General features: G+C 39.8%; 1 pseudogene; it reads right to left on the reverse strand.

Moving 5' to 3' along the window:
* Nucleotides 1-1,412: 1,412 nt before the first annotated feature.
* Nucleotides 1,413-27,019, reverse strand: LOC121999326 (annotated as a pseudogene).

Here is a 27,019-nt window from a genome sequence, read left to right on the forward strand (position 1 = left end):
TCCACCTTTTAATATGCCATTGTGTTGCTTCACTCTGAGAATATGTCATCTTTTGTCAAACAATGGGAAGGGTTTCACTTACATATGCACGAATCTATATATTCATCAACAACATCTTCCTGCCAGACGAATCTAATGAAGGTAAAGGCACACAAATAATACAAAAAAAAATTCTTCTGAGTGTGTGTTGATAAAATATGGCTACGCACCTTAAAAATCCTTATATTTAACAGAGAAACTTTTCCACCTGATGCAGACGTTGCATAAGAGTCATTCTTAGATAAAGCAATACAAGCAGTTGCTTCTTCTGGATTGTTATCACTCCTTTCATTGGTCATAAGAATACCATTTGGTGGCTGACGGAGCTGAGGAGCAACAGATGCAGTTGACTGAACAAGCAAAGCAAACAATCAGCACTAGGCTTATAGCAAATAGATAATTTCTTACAACTGTTTCTTTCTGACCTTGCCCGATGGATTTCGTTGATCGCACGACCACTGCCAGAGTTTATGCACTGCATTGGAACCCAGTGCTAGTAAACTGCATCCAGAAGAAAAACTGCATTGGAACCAAGTGCTTTGATTTTACCATCAGTTGAAGTTGAGAAGAAAAACTTCACAGATAGAAATAATGAAGCACTAGAAATATATAATTCTGTTTCTGTCCAGTATACTGTTTCTGTCCAGTTGAAGCATCCCACACCTATTCATCATGCAACGGAACCTGTTAAGAACATACAATTCTTCTTGTACAATCTTCTGACTGATCAACCACATGGTTTTACTCACTTTAATTGCCTTGTCATTGCCGCAAGTGATGATCGAGAGAGTCTTCTTGGGATAGGAAAAGACAATGTCATTAACATTGCCTATATGAGCATCAATCTGCAGAACAAGATGCTATCATCATCATCATATATATGGTTGCCAAACACCATAACTATTAACTGACCTCCAAATGTTGTCGTAATTCTTCATTTAAATTAAAAGCGTAGATCTGCACTAGATGCTTTGAAAATGCAACACCTATTAGTATCACAGAAGAATAACAAGAATTTTAGTTTGATGAACTTGATCAAAATAATCCAACTTTGTTTTTTTGCTTCGGCATACCAAGAATAGAACCTTCAGGACTCCACAAGCATCTGTTGACAGATTAGAACAAAAAAATACTTTGTTCACTACAGCAAAGAACAAAAAATGATAAAATCTAAATTAATAAAACACATAAATAAAGTCCAATTCGATCGAAAGCTTACCACATATACACAACTATGCAAGTGTCTGTGATTGGCTTCAATTCACAAAAGGGAATTATGTCATTGCAGTTAACATAGACTGTGCGCTCCATGCCAAACACAAAAGGGAATTATGATATCAAGTAACTGTGTCAATTAAAGAGCAAGTTGAATCTCAAGTAGATGTTGATGGTCCATTTGTTGCATGCTTACATTGAGAACTTGTTGCCTTTGCCTTGTCATCTCATTCCCACCCACGAGAAAGTAAGCAGTGTGCCTGAAAGCCAGCCTAAATAATAAAAATAATAATAGTATTCATATCATCAACAAAGGAAGACACGGTGTGGGTTGATATGTGCCTGAAAAAATTCATCATTTTGACTTTTGAATTAGGATCGATGCTCATGGTGCTATCGAGTGCTTGTTGCATGTGGTGCAACCACCTCTCAGCAGCTTGGTGTGTAACAGGGAATGGTGCATGTCGTCCGATCAGAGCTGGATGACCTGCAATAATGATTGATTCAAACGAAACCGTGTTGCAACAATTCAGCCAAAGGTTTCCCTTCATTACAGAAGCAAACTTAGAACTGGAATCTATAGAGAGAGATGGATGTATCAATTTCTTGTATATTTTTCAGATTTTTTCTTCTGTATCAGCTGAGTCCAGATACTAAATTGTTCTTATGATTTCCTTACCAAATGAATAAAACATGCCTTTTGTTGCATCAAACTCCATAATACTGGTCTAAATATAGCAGCATATCCATAAACTAAAATTAATTATTCATAATAAATTCAAATGCACGAACTCAGGTGTTTCAGTTATGTGACTATTTTTGATATAATCACATAACCGAAACACCAGAGATATGATCGGTATAACAATATCTCAGTATGCATCAAAGTAGGACACCAACCATTCTTGTACTTCCTAACCACCATTCTCCTAAAGGCTCAATGAACAAATCCTGAACACAAGGTGATTACAAAAGAGAATAGAATATTTAAGAGGTCATATGAAATTACAATGATACGAATATCATCACAATAATCAATTTGTGTAAGATTCTGATCATATAAAACAAATATAAAATGATAAATTTGGCAGATGCTAAATGATTTTGCTACTTTAAAAGGCGAAACAAATAGTGCAAGTTTCAGAAAGAAGCTATCAGACATCAAAAGAACAAGTTCCCTTCACCTTTCCTCTGGGAATACAGATTAGGGCCTCCCATCCTCTGAACGAAGAACTCGTACTGGTTCCAAATCGCGTCCTCCTTCTTCGAATTCGAAAAGATAGATCAGAACCCCACTCTTCCTCATCAGCGAAAACCCTACCAACCATCTGTGTTAACAAAATCAGAGATGGTCATAATCAATCGAGCATCTACAACGGACGGAGAGGGCCGCGGAGGAAGAGGTAGGTAGATCGGCTCACCTGTTGTAGAAATTGGTTGAGAGATCGATGAAGGGCTGGATTCCGCCTAGGGTTTCGAAGAGGTTGGTCTCGTCGATGGCGAGGCGTCGCTCACTGCCACTTCGCTCGAGGATGAAGGTAGCGTATTATCTATAGCCTTGATAATTGTGGCGCCGACCCATTTTGACTTAACCCACCTGCTAAACTATTGAAGATGAGGAAGAACTTCAGTAGCGACAATGGATAAAGAAAAAAATTTTCGGAATGTAAAGAAGGACTCCAACGATGACAGTGAATGTTGGACCGGAGATGGATGAAGGAAAAACTATCGAAATGCGAAGAAGGCCTCCTCTTCTCAACCAAATGGAGGAGTTGGAGGAGATGCGGTGTGGTTGGACGGAGAAGCAAGTTCGTCGTGTCTTGATCCTGATCGGGAGAGGATCTAGGAAGGGGGGAAGAGGGAGATGAGGTTGAGAGAGATGGTCAGAGGTTTAGGTTTAGGCTGAGAGAGATGGTCGGATGGTCGGAGGTTTAGGTTTAGGCTGAGAGAGATGTCTCGGTTTAGGTTATCACGAGAGAGATGGTCGCGCGGAGGAAGGGGCGGGATAAAGATTTAGGTTTGGAGGAAATTCACAGTGTGTAGATTTTGGCTTATGGGGAAAATTAAAATATTTTATTTGGGTTCATTAACATCAGATTTTAAAAACCGATGTTAAAATCGGTGTCTATTAACGAAAAAAAGGGCGCTCATAGACATCGCCTAAAAAACCGATGTCTATGAGCTAAAATCTGCGCTCATAGACACCGGTTTTTAGAAAAACCGGTGTAAAATACTCAAAGACATCGGTTTTAGCCTAAAACCGTTGTTGTTCCACTGATGTCTATGAGCGATTTTGTTGTAGTGTCTTCACATCTCCTCTCTCGATAATCTCTCGAATGAGATGGAAGCGCCGTAGTATGTGTTTGGTCCGCTGGTGTGAGCGAGGTTCCTTAGCCTGTGCTATTGCTCCATTGTTGTCACAATAGAGCTCTATGGGATCAACTATGCTAGGAACCACCCTAAGTTCAGTAATGAACTTGCAGATCCAAACTGCCTCTTTTGCTGCTTCTGATGCAACAATATACTCGGCCTCTGTCGTAGAATCAGCTACTGTGTCCTGCTTTGAACTCTTTCAGCTCACAACACCACCATTTATGCAAAACACGAACCCTGACTACGATCGATAATCATCCTGGTCGGTCTGGAAGCTAGCATCACTGTAACCCTTTACAGCTAGCTAGTCATCGCCTCCATATATCAAGAAATATTCTTTAGTCCTTCTCAAGTACTTAAGAATATTCTTGACCACTATCCAGTGACTTTCACCTGGATCTGACTGGTATCTGCTCGTCATGCTCAAAGCATGTGAGACATTAGGACGAGTACATAGCATGACGTACATGATAGATCCTATGGCTGAAGCATAAGTGATCTAATCCATGCGGTCTCTCTCCACTCTAGAAGAGGGACCTTGAGTCTTCGAAAGACTCACACCATGTGACATCGGCAGAAATCCCTTCTTGGAGTTCTGCATGGCAAACCGAAGGAGTACCTTGTCAATGTATGTACTCTGACTTAGGCCAATCAATTTCTTAGATCTATCTCTATAGATCTGTATGCCTAGAATGTGGGATGCTTCACCTAAGTCCTTCATTGAGAAACAAGTCCCTAGCCAAGTCTTGACAGACTGCAGCAAAGGGATGTATTTCCCAATGAGTAGTATGTCATCCACATACAATATAAGGAAGACAACTGTGCTCCCAACAACCTTCTTGTAGACACAAGGTTCATCTTCATTCTTGATGAAACCAAACTGTTTGATTGCATCATCGAATCGAAGATTCCAGCTTCGAGAAGCTTGCTTTAGTCCATAAATGGACCTATGCAGCTTGCATACTCTGCCAGTATGCTGTGGATCTACAAAACCCTCAGGTTGTGTCATGTACATATCCTCGAGCAGGTTTCCATTCAGAAACGCAGTTTTGACATCCATCTGCCAGATCTCATAATCGTAGTACGCTGCAATAGCAAGCATGATCCGAATGGATTTAAACATCGCTACTGGAGAAAAGGTTTCATCATAGTCAATACCATGAATTTGCTTGAAGCCTTTAGCTACCAAGCGACCCTTATAAATAAGTCCATCCATGTCAGTCTTTCTCTTAAAGACCCACTTACACCCAATGGGTTTGACCCCTTCAGGTGGATCAACCAAAGTCCATACTTGGTTAGTGTACATGGATTCCATCTCGGATCTCATGGCCTCTAGCCATTTCTCGGAATCTGGTCTCATCACAGCTTCCTGATAGGAGGTAGGCTCATCCTCAATGAGCACAACGTCATTATGGTCAGACAAGAGAAATGAATGTTGGAGCAATCCCAATGGTCCGCGGGACCATGTGTTTTGGTGTTTGGGCAAAGGGTTTAAGTTAGGTTTACCCTTGTTATTTGATATGTGTACTTGAGTTGTGCAGGACTGCATGTGACACATGTGACTCAGGTTGACGGCTTCAGGTCCGGTGAAGGATGGAGCATCCGAGGGACCGTGGACAAGGCAGCAAGGACAAGGGCCGAGGGAAGCAACTTCGAGGCATACGCGAAGGATGGCATTGGGGACGAGCCGCGGGCTTGGATGCATCCGAGGGACGAGAGCCAAAGGAAGTAGGCTTGAAGGCAAGAGGTCAAGGCTGCAAAGAAGAGTCAAATGAGTCGTGAGGGTACGAGTGCATGAGAGATTGTACTCGGAGTAAAATCCTAGTTTTAGGGTTTTAATGTAGCGGTACTGTAGCAGTTACTGTAGCGCACTGTAGCAGTCGACTGGTGATGGATCAGTCGACTGATGCACTGTATCAGAGCCGTTGAGAGAGCCGTTGGGTTGGCACCAGTCGACTGGTGCAAGGACCAGTCGACTGGTAACGGGCAAATCATGTTCTGATTTGTTCCAAGCTCTATAAGAAGGAGCTTGGTATGGCCGGCCAAGGCGACGAAATTAGACTTGGTTAAAGCCTAATTAGTAGTCACCAAAGTGCTCAAAGTTCCCTTGTGTCCAAGTGTTGTTGGTGAGTGTTGTGGTGAGGTTTCTCCACCCACAAGGAGGTTGAGCAAGCCGGAGTTTGCCGGGGACTAATCCACCGACGGATTAAGGGATCGTCTACCTTACGGACACGCCGTGGAGTAGGAGCAAGTTATCTCTGAACCACGTAAACGAACGTGTTAGCGGTTTGGTTTGCATTTCCTTTCTTTGTCTTGTATTTAGTTTAGCTTGTTTGTTTTTATTTGTATTCCGCTGCGCAAGCTAACAATAGTGTAGGAAGCTAACGATTTGGGGGTGCCGTCTATCCAACCCCCCTTCAAGCCGGCCACCGATCCTCCAACAATGAATATCTCTCAGGCTGACGACGTACTCTATCAGACCTGCGAAGAGGTAGGTCTACTTGAACTGGTTGTTGTTCCTCAACTCCTTGTCGAACAACATCATCCACAACACTTTGTGGTTCCAATTCAACTTCCATCGAGGCTTCAGTGCCATGGTCCATATCTTGAACTTCTTCAAGATCGAATGTACTCCCACTAGTCTTTCTAGAAACAAAGTCCCTTTCTAGTAATACCCCAGTCTTAGCCACAACTACTTTGTGTTGACTGGGAATGTAGAAGTAATATCCCTTCGTTTCCTTGGGATATCCAATGAAATAGCACTTGTCAGATTTGGGTCCCAATTTGTCCGAGACTTGACGTCTAACGTAAGCCTCACAACCCCAAATCCTCATAAAAGACACCTGGGTATCTCTCCCAGTCCATATCCTATATGGTGTCTTTATTACAGCCTTGGATGGAACTCGGTTGAGAATGAAGACTGCTGTGTCTAGAGCATAGCCCCAAAGATACATAGGAAGATCTGTGTGACTCATCATAGATCGTACAATATCTAATAAGGTACGATTCCTCCTTTCGGATACACCATTCCACTGTGGTGTTCCAGGAGGAGTGAGCTGAGAAAGAATCCCATACTCAGCTAGATAGTCACGAAACTCATGGCTAAGGTATTCACCACCTCGATCTGATCGAAGTATCTTAATATTTTTGCCAAGCTGGTTTTGTACTTCATTCTTGAATTCTTTGAACTTTTCAAAGGATTCTGACTTATGTGTCATCAGGTACACATAACCATATCTACTGAAGTCATCAGTAAATGTAATGAAGTACATATAACCACCTCTAGCAGTGACATTGAAAGGGCCACATACATCACTATGTATAAGACCTAACAAGTCAGTCGCTCTCTCACTGTGTCCACTAAATGGAGTCTTGGTCATCTTGCTTAGAAGGCATGACTCGCATGTCTTATATGATTCAAAATCAAATGAGTCCAGCAAATCATCTTTATGGAGCTGGGATAAGCGTTTTTCATTTATATGACCTAAGCGACAGTGCCAGAGATAGGTTTGGTTCATGTCATTTGACTTGAACCTCTTGGTAATTATGTTATAGATAGGGTTCTCAAGGTCTAGAATATAGAGTCCGTTCATCAGAGGTGCACTACAATAGAACATATCATTTAAATAAACTGGACAACATTTGTTCTTTATTATAAATGAAAAACCTTTCTTGTCTAAACAAGAAACTGAAATTATGTTCTTAGTTAAAGCAGGCACATAACAACATTGATCTAATTCTGATACAAGCACAGAAGATAGAGATAGATGATAAGTTCCTACAGCAACAGCAGCAACCCGTGCTCCATTGCCTATGCGTAGGTCCACCTCGCCCTTCGTCAATGCTCTGCTATTTCTCAGCGCCTGCACATTAGTACAAATGTGAGAAGCACATCGGGTATCTAATATCCATGATGAAGAAATAGATAGATTGACTTCTATAACATAGATACCTGAAGTGGAAGTCTCACTTCTCTTCTTCTTAAGATCTTCCAGGTACACTTTGCAGTTCCTCTTCCAGTGCCCGGTCTGACCGTAGTGGAAGCAGGTAGCATCCTTGGCGACCCCTCCTTTGGGTTTCAGTGCCTTGCCTTTGCCCTTGGCTTGGGACTTTCCCTTACCTTTAGGCTTGCCCTTGCCTTTGCCCTTTTGCACCATCAAAATGGAGTTGGGCTTAACCTTTTTAAGGTTGAGCTCAACAGTTCTTAACATGCTAAGCAGCTCGGGCAGTGGTTTGTCAATTTCGTTCATGTTATAATTTAGAACGAATTGACTATAGTTATCTGGCAAGGATTGCAAGATCAGATCAGTGGCCAGCTCTTGTCCAAGTGGGAATCCCAACATCTGTAGGTTTTCTATGTACCCAATCATTTTGAGTACATATGGGTCTACGGGAGTCCCATCTTGCATCTTGCACTGAAACAGTACCTTAGAGATCTCGAATCTCTCGTGCCTCGCTTGTCCTTGATATAGTTGACGAAGATGTTCAACTATATCATAAGCACCCATCAACTCGTGTTGCTTCTGAAGCTCAGAGTTCATGGTCGCGAGCATAAGACATGACACATCTAATGCGTCATCTTGATGCTTCTTGTAAGCATCACGGTCAGCTCGCGTGGCAGTGGCAGGATGTGCCTCCGGAATGGGCTTCTCCAGAACGTACAGTTTACGTTCTTGTGTGAGAACGATTCTCAGGTTCCTGTACCAGTACAGGAAATTTGCTCCGTTGAGCTTGTCCTTCTCAAGGACAGAACGCAGGGAGGAAGAATTCATATTTGACGTCATGGTTATCTACAACATAAAAATGCAGAAAAATAAATAAATATCATATTCTATTAATCATTTAATTATGTATTTTAATTAAATGATGCTCCCACTGAATTCTATAATTCATGTGGGACAAGATCCACATCATACTACACCTTGAGTTAGCTTTGGCTAAATCGCCCAAGACTTAGTATGATCGGTAGGTAACTAATTACCAATTACATCTCTATGCAACTCTTGTTTATAGGATCAAGATCCGCATTTATATTAAAACTCGAGTTAGCTTTGGCTAATACGCCCAAGAGTTAATATAAACGTGATTTTGACCTATATACTAACCACTGGAAAATTCCTATAGTTAAACTCGATCCAATTGAGTTAACTAGTTACTCAATCTAATTGAGTTGTACTCACCCATGCATTGATAGGTGAGACCAAGATTGTCCCTCCGTATCCTACCAAGATAATATGTGTTGCTCTGCTTTGGCAGATTCAACAACAACATGTGATCGAGGTAGTGATAGGTATCACGGCATGGTAGGTATTACGAGTTGACGTGATTGAGATCTAATCTAATCGACGAGGTGTATCATATACGCGATTTAGATCTAATCTAATCGTTAGGGTGCATCATGTACGCGATTTAGATCTAATCTAATCGTTAAGACGCTAATTAATTACTATTCTAGCATGCATCACATATACACACACAAACAATTAATTAAATATTTTGTGATTAGTCATGGTCTTACTATGATCTTCTCAAGCCAATGAGAAGATCGGATGGTCAACCTAAGGTCAACAGCTTCTCAAGCTCCTTCCTTTGACCACCTTGTGTTGCTCGCGCCCTCCTCGTAACTCCGTCTCGAGTGGATCTTCCACCGCTCCAATTTGTACATTACAAAGGTGAAACTCGAGTTACATTCGAGTCTAAACTATTTACAACAGGAATATAAAAATAGGAATGGCACGACGCGCAGGTCGTGTATCATATACAACACACACATCACAGAAAATGGCACGTAGGCCATAATATGAATTACAACACAAATTTCCAATCTAATTGGGTATTTTGGGTCATGACCATCATAAAATAATACATAATTCTAAATTATGTAATTTCTATAAATTTCTGTAATTTTTCTTATAATTTTTACAATTTTATGAGTAAAAAATTCCCGGTGATTTCGTTTAGCGATTTTCTGGCGCAATCGTGGAACGAAGCCCCTTGCGGGGTCAGGGGCAGCACCCCTACCCGCAATATAACCATCGCGAGTGTTCCTTAGCGATCCTACAACACCTTAGTCCGCTGTCTCAAAACAATTTGGGGCGAAACCTTGTCGTTTTGGAAAAATTTTCTCGGTAGTCGAAGCCTACAAGTGTCTAAACATTTGTGCTCGCTTCTACGAGAAAATTACCCATAAAATCTATAAAAATCACAAACTTACCGAAATTCACAGATCTATAATTTTCATAAAAATACAAATTAAAACATGTATACGCTTCGCACGTGGCTCTGATACCACTGTTGGTTTCAGAATTTCGATTTCGAATTTGCAAAAACATGTATCTGTAATTTTCAATTTCGAATTTGCAAAAATCTTCAGGTAACTTTTCAATTGATTTAACCAATTGTTCAGAAGGTAGAGACAACACCTGACTTACCTTGTCAGCTGTTGATTCTCCCCCTGTTGTGTTGCTTTCTTCCGAAGTCTCTCCCCTTTCATCGATGCTCATCTGGGATGAGCTTTTTGTGTCCTCGGGATGGAGTTCGGCTGTCTTGGCAGTTTCCTCATTCTCGGATTGTTCTGATGGTGACTTGGTATCCATCAAAGAGTTGGATTCGACTTCAGCTGGTTCTTCGTAGATCTTTAAGAACTTTTCCCAAAGTTCTTTTGCGCTTTTGTATTCTCCGACTTTGTCGATATCTTCATCTGGTATTACGCTTAGAAGATGAAATTCAGCCGGAGCGTTTGTCATCGATTCGTTACGTTGCTTCACGTTCCAGAGATATTTCTTGATTTCTTCTCCATTTGTTGTCTTTGGTGCTTCATAATCAAATTTCATAATTAATGAAATACCAAAATCTGTGTTTAGATATACCTTCATGCGTTGCTTCCATAAAGCAAACTCCCCCTCGAATGCTGGTGGATAGATGCTAGCTCCGACCATCGTTTTGTTACTTCAGTCGGCGGTTAGTCCTTCTGAGGCGCCTTGGCTCTGATACCACTTGTTGGATTGCGGTAGCCGGCTTAAAGAGGGGGTTGGATAGCCTGTAAATAATAAAACGCAAACCCTTCTCGACTTCTCTTAAACTAACACTTGCATATAAAATAAATAAGCAACAAATTAAAAGAAAAGAAGAGGCACGCAGAGATTTACTTGGCTACAACCAGGGAGGTTGTTAATCCAAGGAAGATGAAGCGCACTAGAATATCTCCTTCAGGCGGAGAAGCCTCTTACAACGTTTAAGCACAGAAACAAAAGCTCAACTCTAAACTTAAAGCACACAAGCGTTGGAATTACAATTCTTGAGTTCGTTGAAAAGCTTCTGGACTAAGGCTATATTTATAGCCTTGGTCGGGGCGCCCCAAGGGTTTCGGGTGCCCTACAGGGTATAAACTTTATCCCCCAACATTCAGATCGAGTCAAAACTCGATCCGGTCAAAAAGTTAACTCCAGGCGCCCGGAAGGGTTCCGGGCGCCCCGGAGGGACCCGGGCGCCCCAGACAGTTCCAGGCGCCCCAACTGGAAAAGTCAACCTCGTTGACTTTTTCCAGCCCGGGTATTCTGCTCCGGCTCCGTTCGCCTCAGACCGAGTCTTCCGCTCGCTTGGGTGATCTCTGCCATCCGGAATAGGGCTCACCCGAATCTAACTTCCGGTCTTCTCGAGTAGGCTTCCGCTCTGGCTTCTCGTCCCTCAAAATCGCTGCGTGTTTCCTTCTCGTCCGCCAGTGTACTTATCCGCAGTCTTCGTCTCTCGGTCTCACCCCATGCCGACCTTCTCGCTAGCTGCGTCTCTTGCTCCCCGAGCAGTCTTCCGCTCCGGCTTCTCGTCCCTCAGAACCACCGTACGCTTCTTTCTCATCCGCCGACGTACTCTTCCGCAGCGCCTCGTCCCTCGGACGCACCGCGTGCCATCCTTCTCGCTAGCTGCGTCTTCCGCTCGACTATATGTGCTCCTAAGCTCCTACACACTTAGACACAATATTAGTAACACACATGACCTATCTTAACTTGTTGATCACACCAAAACAACCTTGGGGTTCCAACACTAGATACCATGATTACTTGTTTTGGATGTTGTATGTTTACATACCTTACCGAGCATGCTGGCTTCATGTAACATATCTATTTTCTGTTTATATATATATGATGACTGCTGCATTTTACGCATCATGTCATTGCATGCATACCGGCGACCATGTCTCCCTTGTGGTTGAGAAGGTCATTAGCCAGGGCCGGACGTTCGACCACTCATGGGTAGTGATAGCTAAAGCGTGCCGCTTGTCCTATTGTGCCGCACTCGGCCACTCATGGGTAGTGGCGGCTGGAGTTGCGAGCAGTAGGGACCTTATTGCTACGTAGCTAGATAGCTATTATGCAAACTGTCCACTCGGTCACTCGAGAGTAGTGGCGGTTGGAGTGTCGTATAGTTGTTATTGATCCGACCTCTCGACCATACAGGGGTCATGGTGCAGAGGGGTGGGCGGGGTGACCATCCGTGCATATGCTGTTGTTATTATACTTATGCTGCTGTTGCTTACTTATGCTGTTGTTGCATACTTATTCTGCTGTTGCCTACTTATACTGCTATTGCTTACTTATGCTGTGACATTAGTATATCCATATATTAGATATGCTTACTTATGTTGAGTTATGTACCTATGGTATGTGTTTAGACACTAGCTTACTTATTGTTAATAAGTATATACCTTACATGTTACCCATGTAGTTATGAGCATTACTGTAGCAGGTCTTTGCTACACCTGACCTTCTATTACTAGCCTAGAATATAGTTTTAGGTATGGACACTTATTATGATATTACTGTAGTATCTGCTATGTATCCCTACGAGACTGTATACCTTTGTATCTCTAGTTTTTTTATTATGTTCATATACTATCTGTCTATTACCCGCTGAGTCTTAGTACTCACCACCCCGTAAACTGGTTTATTTTGCCAGGTAGTAGGTAAAGGATTTATAGAGTCCCCTGGAGATCTTGTCCACCAGTCCTAAGTCACATCGAGCTTCTCCTATCGTCAGTGTTTCCTTTCGCATTGTTGGTCTTGTACTTGTTCTTGTATTTGTGTATTCTTTTATATGGAATTTTGTTTTGTGGTATCTTGTATATGTTTTGTGGATGTTGTGTCAAGCCAAGCAGGTTCGCAGTGAGTTGTTTTGTTCGTTTCATGTTCATTATTTTGTGGTTTCCGCTGTGCTATTTTTCAGCCGAGTGGGCTGCATTATTGACTGTGTGGTTATGCTATGTTTCAGCCGTGTGGACTGCATTATTAACTGCATGGTTGTGTGTATATTCTAGTCGTATGTGGCTGATGTATTTTGTATGTATGTATGCCTCAGATTGTCAACAGTATAAGGGAGATGTTGTCGAAATTTTTTTGGTAGGGACTCCTCTGGGGGCGTGACAATTTATTGATATCAAGTAGGTTACGATGCATGTTTTTCATGCTCTGATTTTTTAGTTAATCTAATACTAATTTATTGGTATCAGTGCCACAAGTTTACGAGGCCTATTTACTGTGTTTTGGTATTCCGTGATTTGGTTTCTCGAGATCACTTTTCAAATTTTGGGACAAGACAGCGACAGGAATCTCCAAGCTATTGAAGGTATGTTAGTTTACAGTTATCATCCACTTCTGTTAGTACATGCATAGTTGTCTATCATAGTTATGACATGTATTAGTATTCTTTTGTTAGTACCTGTTAGTTGTTTGTTGCATGTATTTCATATGTTGGGTCAATTATTAATCACGATTGACCCTACTGGAGATCAAGGATTACATTCTCATGAGATTGCTTTTACCATACCACCAGTATTATTAGTTTCTGTTATCACTAGTTTGGTAGTGGATAGTATCTGCTAAATATCATGTTGGCTTGGTCAGTAGAGTATCGATTTACTCGTGTTGGTTCGGTCAGTAGAGGACCAATTTATTTTTGACTAGGTCAGTGGAGGACTGATCCATTCTTAATGGTGTAATTATCAGAGTACTGAGTTATTTCTATTAGTTCGGTCAGTAGGAGATCGACTTACTCTATTTCATGAAGATTCTGACCTTTGAGTTATTTGTCTCTGGTTAGATAACCTAGAAACACGTATGAGTATATGATTTTTACAGACTTAGAATGGACTGAATTAGCCACATATCATTGTTGGTTTGACCAGTCTGTAGAGGTTTGATTTACCTTTGTTGACTTGATCAGTAGAGGACTGATCCATTCTTGTTGGTGTAGTTAGTAGAGTACCAAGTTATTAGTTTTGTCAGTAGGATATCGACTTACTCTATTTTATGAAGATTCTGACCTTTGGGTTATTTGTGTTTGGTTAGATAACCTAGAAGACACATTTGAGTTCATGACTTGTACAGACGTAGAATTGACTGAGTTAGTCGCATGCCATTGTTGGCTTGACTAGTCTGTAGAGGATCGATGTATCCTATTCCATGGGGATTTTGACCGTGGACTGTATGTACCTGGTAGGATGACCTAGAGGGTACATTTGGATAGATGTCCCCATTGATGTGGAAAAATGTAGAGCTAGCTGCTTAACACTTACGTTATACATCCGTTATATAGGTGTATGAATTGGAGAGTACATTCAGATATATGACATGTACTGGAAAAGAAAAGTTGAAGTTAGGTGCTTATCTTTTATGTGACCAGACACCACGTGAAGGAAGAAGCAAATGATGATTTTTTTTGGAGGTCCAGACATCACTTGATGATTATTTTTGAGGCATTTTGAGAGAGAATACCTCTCTACCTCCTTTGGTAGAATAACGATTTATAAGGCGATGACTAGTCGATTCGCCTAATGTTGTTCCATGGGGGATCCTGACTCATGGACCGGCTGCGGATATCCTCGATGGTACTTAGGGATTTATGATCCGCAGTGATACCAAGGGGGTGTTAGATGATTAACACATAGGAAGTTTTACCATCATTGAGTGAAAATATCATATGATGATTTACGAGGAGCAGAGCGTCGATTGATAGTTATTTCGACCTACTATCTAGTGTTAGGATTCCTCTGCCATTATGTGTGTGGCTTGTCACTAGAGGTTACTGAACCTTAGTTGGAGCAATCGTGGTATGTGTTATAAGACAATGGTTAGTCATCTTAGCTAACATTGCCTTCATTGAGTAACTCAAGATCTTGATCACGTGATCATTTACCCAAGGTCTTGAGGTTTATATGTCAGATCGGAGGGTGTTCGACCTTTTGTTGACGGTAGACGGAGGATATTTACGGCACGACTATTAGAGTTGTGGAGATACTCACTTGATGGGTAGACTTTTAGCCAGAGGTTGAGTGACCCTATAGATTTTGGATCATCATTCCCTTACGGTGGATTTTTGGATATTTGAATGGATGAGATTAGACATACTCCTTAGATATTTTTGGATATGATTAATAGAGTTTTGTATACTCATATCTCATGGATAGGTTGTTTTCTGATGATTTGTTAGAGGATATTGGATTTGGTAGTCTATTAGTTGGTTATTTATGGTTGGTGATCAAATCTTAAATCTGTTGCCAGTGATCTTACGGTCGAGCATGCCTGATGTATAGATATTATGAGTCATTGGTTTTATCACTTAGTCTTATAGTGCCCTAGATGTTTGCAGGGACTCGATGAATTTGGTATTCTTAGGGTATTTAGATCAATTGATATTGTCTTCATTGACAATATCGTGATGTATTCCTGATCCGAGGTGGATCACGAACACCATCTTTGCATAGTTCCAGAGATGTTTCGATGGGAACATCTTTATGCGGAGTTCAATAGTGCGCGTTTCGATGGTCTTCTGTGAAATTTTTGGGACATATTGTCTTTAGTAGAGGTATATCAATGGATCTACAGAAGATGGAAGCTATTACCAGTTAGGAGTAGTTGAAGTCTGTACAGGAGACTCGCAGCTTCTTTGGTCTGGCTGAATATTACCGGAGAGTGATTGAGGGTTTCTCCAACGTTGTTATGTCGTTGACTTGACTATCTAGGAAGAGTGTGGAATTTTCCTGGACATATGCTTTTGAGACCAGTTTCAGGAGCTGGAACAAAAAGCTGATAACTTCACCCGTCTTAGTTTTACCATCTGGTGTGGATGGATTTATACTCAACATAGATGTATCATACTTAGGGTTTGGTGCAATTCCGATGTAGCATGAGCAGAGTAGTCTCTTACCAGTAGTTAGAATTCTCGTATAATGACTAATGAGAATGACATTCTTTATTTCCATGGTAGATTATGTGTGGTTCCGAGTTACTTCTTATCCGGGAGGAGTTACTACAGGAAACACATCGATATGGATTTGCGATACATCCGGGTGACACTCGATGTATAAAAACTTGGAGTGTTCCGGTTGGTTGGACGACATGAAGAAAGATATCGCGGATTTTGTAGCTTGATGTCTAGAATGTCAGCCAGTAGACGCTGAACATTGGATACTAGAAGGATAATTTCAGTTGATTCAGATACTGGAATGGAAATGAGCGCATGTTATGATGGACTTTGTTGTGGGATTACCCAGGACACGGAGAGGATATGATGCGATTTGGGTAATCATTGTTTGGTTGACTAATTTTCTCCCTTTTCTATTGATCTGTAGGATGGATTCTTTAGATCAAGTAGCAGGGTTTTACTTTAGAGAGATTACCGGATCTCATGGTATATCTCTGAGTATTGTATCGGATGGAGATCCGTGATTCACATCACGATAGTGGCAGATTTTACAGTAGACTTTGGATTCGAAGCTTCGCTTTAGTACAGATTTTTACCCTCAGATTGGTGAATAGTTGAGCGCCCTATACAGATGATAGAGGATCTATTGATAGTGTGCATTATGGATTTCAGATGTAATTTATTTACCCACTGTTGGCTAGATAACGATGTGGAAGTAGTGGAAGTTTGGTGAGCTCATTGCCCACAGAGTGATCATTATCTACTTTGAAGTGGGTTATTTTGTAGTTTTATAAGAAAATCTTTAATCCCTCATGGTTGGAGATTTGTTATGATACTTGGATGGAGTGGTATAGGAGTATGTTGTTTGATTGTTACTTTTAGATGAGAATCTCTGAGTTGAGCAGTAAATTTGAGGATCAAATTTTTATTAGTGGGGGAAAATATAAAATACGGTGCTTAAATAATAATTAAATAATAAGATAATTTGACAAATAATCTTATTGGATTTTTCAGGAATTTTTAGAAATTTTCTGAGATTTAAATGGAGGTCGTATGACGTATTTTAAGGGGATCAATTATTGGGCTGCGAGAAAGCCTCTTTGGAATACTCAAAGATGAGAGTTGATTGCGGAATGAACTTAGTTTTTAATTTGCCGAAACCTAAGTTCATATTATATAAAGTAAAAACCTGATAGCTACCCCCCGGATCGCCCCTTCTCTCGCGAAGCTTCAGTGCCACATGGTCGATCGATCTGGTTGCCGCCCCCGCCGACACCTCCGATCCGTCGTCGAGCTCTCCCTCTTCCTCTCCTCTTCATCGCCTTGCGACACGTCGCCGAGCCACCTCCCTTGCTGGGTAACCCTTGTGCGACGACCGCCACTATGTGATGATCTCCTCTTTCCCTTTCCTCACCATCGATGTGATATCACCAGCACACCTAGGGCAAGGGGGTTCTTTCGCTCCAATCGCCGCCAGAGACTTGAAATGTGGCTGGAGAGTCGATCTGCTGTCATCTCACGCCAACAAACATAGGGCAACAACTATTGTTATTGCTAATGTTTCTGCCACAGTGAGGTCTCCGTCGTTGGTATTTCTTCTCCATGCTTGACCGTTGCCACCAATGTTGCCCTCCCTTCTGGTAAGTAATTGGAATTTAAGAGTACTATTTTCGATTGGGGTTAATGTAGATTTAGGATTGTGATTTGATTAGGAATGTTTTGACTTGGAGGGTTGTACAGTCACCTAGTTTCGACCATCTTGTTCCTATAATGAACATCCCCGACCATGAGTCGATGGAGGAGCAATTCGAAATGAGGTAAGTTGTATATGGAGATTAGTTTGTATTTTGTGATGGATTGGTTGATTTTAATTGATGGTGTTATTGATATAGATTTGTATCAGTTTTTGACTGAGACTTTAATCCGTTCTATCTTGGTTAATGAGTAATTAGTTGTGTTGATTGGATTATTAGATGTGGTGGTTAGCAATTAATTATGTGGAACAATTATGCATGTTTGATTCATGATGGAATTAAATTTAATTGGATAAGTTGGATTGTTAGTTTATGTCTGGCTTGGATTAAAGTAAAACATATGAAGGAAATCATGGATTGTGTTGAACCTAATTGGATTAATGAGTTAGGTTAATTATTTCGATTTGGGTTTTTCCTAGTTAGTGTGGGTTTGAGTTTAGTTAGTTGTTGCATTTGGAATTAGCTGAATTGGACATCATGAGATTTATAGGACGTTGATTCAGGACGAGCACTTCGACGTGGGGATTGTTTAGCTTGATCTACATTTAGAGGCGAGTACTTCTTGCTTTATCTCTTTAGTACATTGATCTTAGTGCATGAGCTATATTTTCGGATAATATCATGTTTAGGTATTTGAATCTAGTTGTAAATAATTCTCTTAGATTGGTTATTTTAATTTTTAATTTAGTGTTTTCTTCCTCAAGTCTTTCAACTTGAGTTGGGTTAGTGTTTTCTATTTAGGAGTTTAATTGTTCCTTAAGGTGTTGATTTTCCTTAAGGAGTGAGTTATTTTATTTTTCAGGTTTTATTAATTTTTTATTCAGACATGCAATTATTCTAAAAAGTTTAGTAGTTAGGATAGAAGATACCTCATTCAAACCTTCAGAAATGAGTGCAGACTCATGACTTTATTCGTCTTCGAACTTGTCGTCTTGTTCCGACTCACTTTCTGATTCCGGTTCGGATGCTATTAGCGTGAGGTAGTTATGATACTTCTGATCTTCGATGTCTGATTCTTCCAAAGATGACTTATCCCACATCACCTTGAGTGCCTTCTTTCTTTTAGTTGTCTTGGGTTTGTCCTCTTTCATTTTTAGACCCTCATGCTTGTAGTGCCCTTTTTTGTTACACCTGTAGCATGTGATCTTTGCCTTCGTGTCATTTGATTTGATCACCTTTTGTAGATCCTTCTTCATGAAGTTGTTATTTCTTCTAGTGAATATTTTTCTAACCATGTTCACTAGTTGTTCTTTGTCGGCTTCTGAGTTAGATTCAGATTCTGGCTCCGATTTATTCTTGTTCTTAGCTTTTTTTAAGGAACCTGTAAAAAGTGCAATACCTTTCTTGATTGGCTTTGAGTTAGTCTGTTCATGGAGTTCAAGTTCACAAAATAACTTATCTAGTTTTAATTTATTTAAGTTCCTCGAAACTTTATAGGCATCTACTATAGATGCCTACAATGCATTTTGAGGAAAAGAGTTCAAGGCATACCTAATTACATCCCTGTTCTCTAGTTGGTAACTGATTAGGTGGAGCTCGTTCAGAATGTCTTTTACTCTTGTGTGTAGCTGAGTAGCCGTTTCTCTATCCTATATTTTAATATTAAACAAATTATTTAATAATAAGTCATGGTTCGTTACTTTTGCATCGCTTGTGCCTTCGTACAGTTTGATCAGTTTGTAAGACCGTACTGGATTGTATTTGTTGCCTTTGAGTCGATCTGGGTCTTTTTCTTGTCATCCGGATTCTATATTTCTGGGGTCAATCGGTACTTTTATTACTTCGTCCACTGGTGCCTTGTATCCTCGTCGGATGGTGAACCATTGGTCGATGTCAGTCCTCAGGCACACCTCCATCCGCTTCTTCCAATATGGGAAGTCATCCCCATTGAAGAGCGGGGGACGAACGATGTTGTATCCTTTGATTTGGGACATTTAGAGAGATGGAACCTTGCACACAAGGAAGAGGAAGAAAGAAATTCCAAGACTAGGTCTTGGATTAGCTGTGTGGGAGATAATAAAAGTAATAAAACTTGATTGATGTTGCACTAATTCAGAGTATTTTGCAATGAAAAAACTTGTTCAAAGAGGTAATTGTACCAATTTGTACTATATCGAAAAGCTTAAAAGCCGAAAAGAAATATTAAAAGGGATTTTGAAAATCACCCCCTTGTCTGATTGGTGATTGCACCAATTCAGAGTGGTACCCACTCTGATACTACATGTAGGACCGTAAATACGCTAGAGGGGGGGGGGGGGGGGGAATAACGTTCATTGAAAATTGAGATTTAAAATGAGTTATGCAACGGAATAAATAAAATAAAAAATAATGCTAACACGAATGGTTTTACTTGATTCGGAGCATATGACGACTCCTACTCTAAGGCCCACGATCGTCGATCGCTTTCGTTGGGCAATCACTATCAGTTCGAATAATGTGTTACAAGTATTGAGTACAAGAACTGAAATAATTGTTACTGACAAATCAAAAGAAAATTGAACTATTTCATTCTTCGAACTTCTAAGCAGCCTTTCAATTTCATCAGAGCCTTTTCGGAGCATCGTGCAAGAATAAAAGTCGTAGAAAGTATTGTTCTGAAGCTGTTGGTCGAAAGCCTTTATATAGGCTCATTTCAGATGCCTGGAACCCCTTCGAGCGCCTGAACCATGCTGACATAGTAACCTCTCATCGAAACTCCATTTGTGATGTTTTATCTGTTGGATCGTGATGCACGTGAGAGGGGGGGGGGGGTGAATCACGTAGTTTTCAAAATGCTTCTTTTTCGATTTTTGAAAACACGAGTACGCAATGGAAAGTAAGAAATAAAAGAGAAGAAACACGAGAAGAACACAAGTGGTTTTTACTTGGTTCGGAACCTTCGGTGACTCCTACTCCAAGGCCCAAGTCCGGCGGACATATCGATAGATAATCCACTAAAAACCTCTTTCGGTATCCCCGGAAGAGAGAATCAAGTACAAGAGAAGTTAGGTCAAGTGCAATACACTGCACTTGTCCTTTTATAGTAATTAAGTATAAATACATATATTACCAACACTTTTAAGGAATTAGAATGAGGCACTTTGTGTTGATGTCTGTTTGTCAGGCACAATCGGAACTCCTTGGAGCAGTCGTCGGGCTTAGCAGCTTCACAGTAGAGTCACAACAGGAACCGGAGGCAATCAGAAGCTTCAATGCATGTGTAGTAGCTTATATGTACTTGATATGTAAGTGCCTACTCGAGACTGCCTTATAAAGGGCTTGGAGGGTGCCTCCCATAAGCATGGAAGGTGCCTCCAATAAGGCAAATCCTATCCTAAGCAAACCAGCACTTATCTGCGACCGTTTCCAAAAATCATCCTGCGGAGGGCAATGTTGCTTTCTTACCCTGCAAACATGTGTTAGTCAAAATAACCTGCAAGACAAGTGTTAGCACAAATATGAATAGTAGTAATTAGTTCCTGTCCTCCCAGGACCAGGAACTAGTCAAGGTCTCAGTCTAGGGATCCCAAATGGACCTAAACTGGACCGATACCTACTGTCCCTCAACTGGGACGCGTCCTCACAAAGTCACTCTCCTCTAGTGACTTACCTTTACTTACCATTTTCCAGACATCCGGTCAACCCGTCGACTAGTCTGGACTTCATGTCAACTATCTAGTCAGCCCATCGACCTAGCTGGACTTCATGCTAACTATCCGGTCGATCCGTCGACCTAGCTGGACTTCGTGCCAGCTATCCGATCAGATCGTCAACCTAGCTGGACTTATGAACCCTGTAGACCATCCCCATGGGGGCGGTGAGGGGAGAGCCCAATTGGTAGAAAAAACCCACAACCCCTTGGGGTTATCCTGCGCTTGGAAGAAGAAGTAGGAAAAGGAAAAAATATAGTGATAGTTTTATTCTTCGTCGCCGTAAATAGGAATATTGAAAATAGATTTTTTTTATTTGAAAAAAATGTAAGTACTTCATCCTAGTTATCCGATCGGCTTGTCGACCTAGCTGGACTTCGTACCAGCTATCCAGTCGGCTTGTCGACCTAGCCAAACTTCGTACCAGCTATCCGATTGACCCATTGACCTAGCTGGATTTCTCCTGTACACTCAGACAGATTGTTAGATCACAATGAGTCTAACTTAACTTACTTTGTCATTCATGAAAACCTAAGTTAGACTGTTAGTGCTAACTGACCAACATTATCCACCTCTAGGGGGCCAAACTCCTTCTAGGCGCCTGGATCGTTAACGTGGGTTCTACCAGTCTATGCACTTCAACTTAGCTCCTGGATAACTTTTCTGGTCCGAGCGCCTGAACTAATTGCAAGCACCCGCTGATCGTAGCTAGTCCGGGCACTCGGACCAGCTCTAGACGCCCAGACACTCTTTTTATAGCTTTTCTTTCTTGTAAAAACAAATTAGTCCGGGCAACAAAAATATATTTTTCCTGCAAAACAAAGTTAGAATAACATAATAAGATAGGAGTCATAATTAGATCCTGTCTCCCTGAGACCAGGATCTAGTCAAGGTCTCAGCTTAGGTTTCCCAAATGGATCTAAGCTGGACTGACGCTTACAGTTCCCTCAACTAGGAATGCATCCTCACTGAATTTTTTCTCCAGTTGCTTATCTCCACTTACCAACTGTAGTCGCTTAACTTTATCTTTGACCCACCAGGTCTTCCCACTAGTTGTCAGGTCCCATGGACCTAACTGGACTTCGGTCGATTGTCAGGTCTCGTGGATCCAACCGAACTTCCCACAAGATATCGGGTCTCATGGACCTATCTAGACTTCACACCATCTATCAGGTCTCGCAGACCTAGCTGAATTTCAGCCTGGTGGCAGGTCCTTCAGACCCGTCAACTTTTACACACTTGGTAAAATAATTAGACTATAAAATATTTTAACTTTAAACCACTTGTCATTCATCAAAATCTAAGCAAGATCATTAGTGCAAATTGCACCAACAATTTCTTCACCAATGTCTCATCTTTCCACAATGATGGCATGGGCCCTTTTGTACTGGTCTTACTGTCTTGGCCTTTTTACTCTTCCCCTTAACCTGATATTTTAAATTTCTCTTAGAATATTTCTTGGAGGAGTCTACTAACATCATAATTTTCTATTCACCTTTAACAGAAGACTCCATAATCTTGAGCATATTAATCATCTCGGGGATGGTCGATTCTAAATTGTTCATTTGATAGTTCATCACAAATTGTGAATGACTTTTCAGTAAACTATGTAGAATTAAGTCAATACTTAACTCATGATTCATCATAAAATCGAGTGATGCTAAACGCTTTATGTAGTCATTCATCTTTAGTATAAATTGTACTACAGATGAACCCTCATGCATCTTTGAGCAAAAGATAAGCTTGGAGACCTCGAACCTTTCAGATATAGCTTGCTCATCAAACAACTCACAAAAATGATAGATAGTATCATAAGTATCCAAATTCTCATGATATTTTTTTAGTTCAATAGTTATAGCGACTAGCATGATGCAACTTGTAAGTACAGAATCATCCTTATATTTTTGATGGGCCGACAATTGGTCTATAGTTGCATCAAGACTTGTGGGAAGAGGCTCATCAAGGACATAAACTAGCTTCTCAGCTTTGAGAAAAATTCTCAAACTTCGAAATCAATCCAAGAAATTCGGCCTAATCAGTTTGTTCGAGTCCAAAATCGAACGAAAATTAACATAAGTAAATTCAAATACTCTTATTCTAAATTTGGGAGATGGTAGGTTTCCTCTAAGTGGGTTGATATCCATTATAGATAAGAACTACCTTGACTTTGGTCAACAAACCATTCTTAGTTATAATGGTAGGTAACAAGTTTACCTATTGCATATTGCTTATATACAACTATCATATTATGCTAGCAACTAATTGATTTTCCCATAAACATCGGGTTGTTAGCACATTACAAGTATACATCAAATGCATATCACCTAACTTTGCCTCTATCCATATTGATCATGACTTTGACACAACCAATCAACGCTTCAAGTTTAAAACCAACCCGTTAATCATGAGATTGCATCTCCATGGTTTGAACATATTTAATTTCAAGTTGAGCTTGACTTTGGCTAACAACTCAAATAAGAACTTAAACTCTGATTCTTACTATATTAATAGAAAGTATAGCTTTTAATATTATGTAAATGAATTGGTCTCATCTACATCATGCAAATATTATATCTACATGGCATTATGTGCATGGTATAAATGACGACATGACACATCGCACGCATGACATAGCATGACACATCACACATACGGTAAGATATAATCATATCGCACACATGGCAAAATCTAATCATGTCATAATTAATGCATCTACATAGCATACAATATGGCATGAACATGGTATAAATTTAAATATATTATAATTCTATTTTGAAAATAAAAATATATTATAAATCTAATTTTAATAAATCAAGATTTATCTAATCAAATTAGGAAACTAATTTTTAAATTTAATTAACATATCTCATCTAGAATCTTTCTATCAATCAAAACTCTTTAATTATTTTAGAAATAAATTTATAAATTAATTTCTTAATAATTTAGAAAATAAATAATTAATATTTCTTAATTTATTACAGAATAATTTAAATCTTATTTTTTATAATTTTTAAAATCTTTCTAAATTTGGTATTTCCTAATAATTTAGGAAACTTTCCAAAAACTAAAATATTTTAATAAATCTAAAAATTCTAGAAAAGATAATTTCTATAATTTAATTTAGAATATCTCAAATCTAGATTTTTAAAGAATTTAAGAATCTTTCTAAATTTGGTATTACCTAACAAATTAAACAACAACAACAACAACAACCAAGCCTTTTTCCCACTAGGTGGGGTCGGTTGTATGAATCCTTTTACGTCATTGAGCTGTATCTCCTATTATATCATCATCTATATTTAAATAAATTTTATCTTATTTTATTATTTCTAACCAAGTTTTTTTTTGTCTTCCTATTCCTCGTTTGATATGCATGTTTATCATAGTTTTACATCGCCTAACTGGAGCATTTATTAGTCGTTTAAGTACATGTCTGTACCATCTTAAACGTGTCTCTCAGAGTTTTTCCTCAATAGATGCAACTCCGACTTCCTCTCTAATGCTCTCATTTCTTATTTTGTCCATCCTCGTATGTCCACACATCCACCTTAACATCCTCATTGTTGGTGCCTTAGTGGCCGGCAAGAGGGGAGAGTTGAATAACCCTGCAAAAATAAAGACAAACCCTTCTCGGACTTTAAAAGAACACTTTCATAAAACTAATTAAAACAAGAAATAAACTTGAAAGATAGAGGCTTGGAGGATTTACTTGGTTATAACCAAGGAGGTTGTTAATCCAAGGAAGTGAACGCACACTAAAGATCTCCTTTAGGCGAAAAAGTCTCTTTATAGCAATGAAGCACAGAAAATGAGAAGCTAAAAGGAAACTAAAGCGTGTACAAGTGTTGTTTGTAGATTGCTTGTTCTTCTTTAGCTTCTGGACCAAAGTTGTATTTATAGCCTTGGTCGGGGCACCAAGAAGAGTTCCAAGCGCCTGGAAGGGGATAAAACTTTATCCCCTTCGTAATAGATCGCAATCAAATGCGGTCTGGATAATACCACATTCAGGGTGCCCGGACTGATTCCTAGCGCTCAGACCCTTAAAGTCAATAATGTTGACTTTTTTGGTTCGAGCCCTCTGCTCTGGTGCTGCTCACCTCGATCCGGGTCATCCACTCCGGCTCCACTCACTTGGGTGATTTCGGTCATCCGGAATAGGGCTCACCAGAACCCAACTTCCAGTCTTCTCCTCAAGCAACCTTTCGCTCCGGCTTCTCGTCCCTCTGAATCGTCGCATGCTTCCTTCTCATCCACCGACGTACTCTTTCGCAGCTTCATTTCTCGAACGCACTAAGCCCGTCGGCTCTCTCCCGTGCCAACCTTCTCGCTAGCTGCGCCTTTTGCTCCCCGAGTAATCTTCCACTCTAGTTTCTCGTCCCTCGGAAACATCGTGCGTTCCTTCTCGTCTGCCGATGTACTCTTCCGCAACACTTTGTCCCTTAGACGCACTGAGCCCGTCGGCTCTTTCCCATGCCGTCCTTCTCACTAGTTGCGTCTTTTGCTTGACTTCTTGTGCTTCTAAGTTCCTGCACACTTAGACATAGGGTTAAACACAATAGGACATAACTTAATTTGTTTGATCACATTAAAACAACCTTGGGGTACCAACAATCTCCCCCTTCTTGATGTGAACAACCCAAGTTAACTTAGGGTAAACAAATAAAGTTAAAGCAAAAATATATTTTGCAATAAAGCACAAAAAGTAGGAAATTTGATTTTTAAGCTATCTCCCCCTAGACTTAATCTTTTTCTTCTCCTCCTTTGATCACATAAAAAATGGGATTCCATAAAGATCTAAGGGTAATTCAAAAAAAAATTTGCAGTAGTTTTGAAGTTTTAAGTGTTGCAAAAAAATTTCTAAGTAAAAAATTTCAAGCAAAAAAATTCCCTAAGTTTTTTTTTCTTAAAAAAATTTGTGCAACTTATAAAATAAATTTTGGTAAAGCAAAGTTTATATAATAACTTAAAAACTTTATGTTAAATAGATGAGAAATTTTTCTAAGTTAAACAAATTTACAAAAAAAAAATTGAGAGTTTTAAAAAAATTGAGTAACTATTTTAAAGCATTATCTAATTTCAATTTCAATTTAATACTTTATTAGTTAGTAAATTAAATAATTTATTTTGTTAATTCGCTTCCAAGCTGTGGCGAGGCACTAGACCTTCCTGATTATTGGATCATCAACCACTTCTAGACAAAGTCTCTTAAAGAAATTCAACCGTTTAATTTTTTCGCTGAAAAGTGCTAAGTCTAAATTAAAGTTCAAGTTAAACAAGACTTTGGAACCCAATATAGATTTTTTCCTACAGGATTAACCAAGAATTTCTTAGCAATATATTTCTTTGAAACTCTTCTTATTTATCTCTTATGGTATCTAAGGTACCAATTTAATCCATAAAACTTTCTAATATGTTGATTATCTGAGCATGCATGATTTTTTAAAATATTTATTTATATTTTTAAATTTCAATTTATCATTTTCTAATTCTAATCTTTTAAAATCATCTAACAGACAAGATTTATCTAAAATTAATTTCAACTTTTTATTTTCTTTTTCTAGCATGCAACCATCTTTAGTTAATAATTGGCGAATTTAAACATTTGGTCAGGTGGTAGAGATCGTACCTGACTTACCTTATCAGTTTCTGATCCTCCCCTGTAGAGTTGTTTTCCTCCGATGTTGCTCTCCCTTCATCGATACTTTCGATGCTCATTGAGGAAGAGCTGACTTCGTCTTTTGGTAGGTACTCGGCTATGAGAGTTGTTCCGACAATTTCCTCATTTTCAGCTTCTGATGACGACTCGGTGTCCAT

This window comes from Zingiber officinale, chromosome 7A (assembly GCF_018446385.1).
Source record: "Zingiber officinale cultivar Zhangliang chromosome 7A, Zo_v1.1, whole genome shotgun sequence".
Lineage (NCBI taxonomy): Eukaryota > Viridiplantae > Streptophyta > Magnoliopsida > Zingiberales > Zingiberaceae > Zingiber > Zingiber officinale.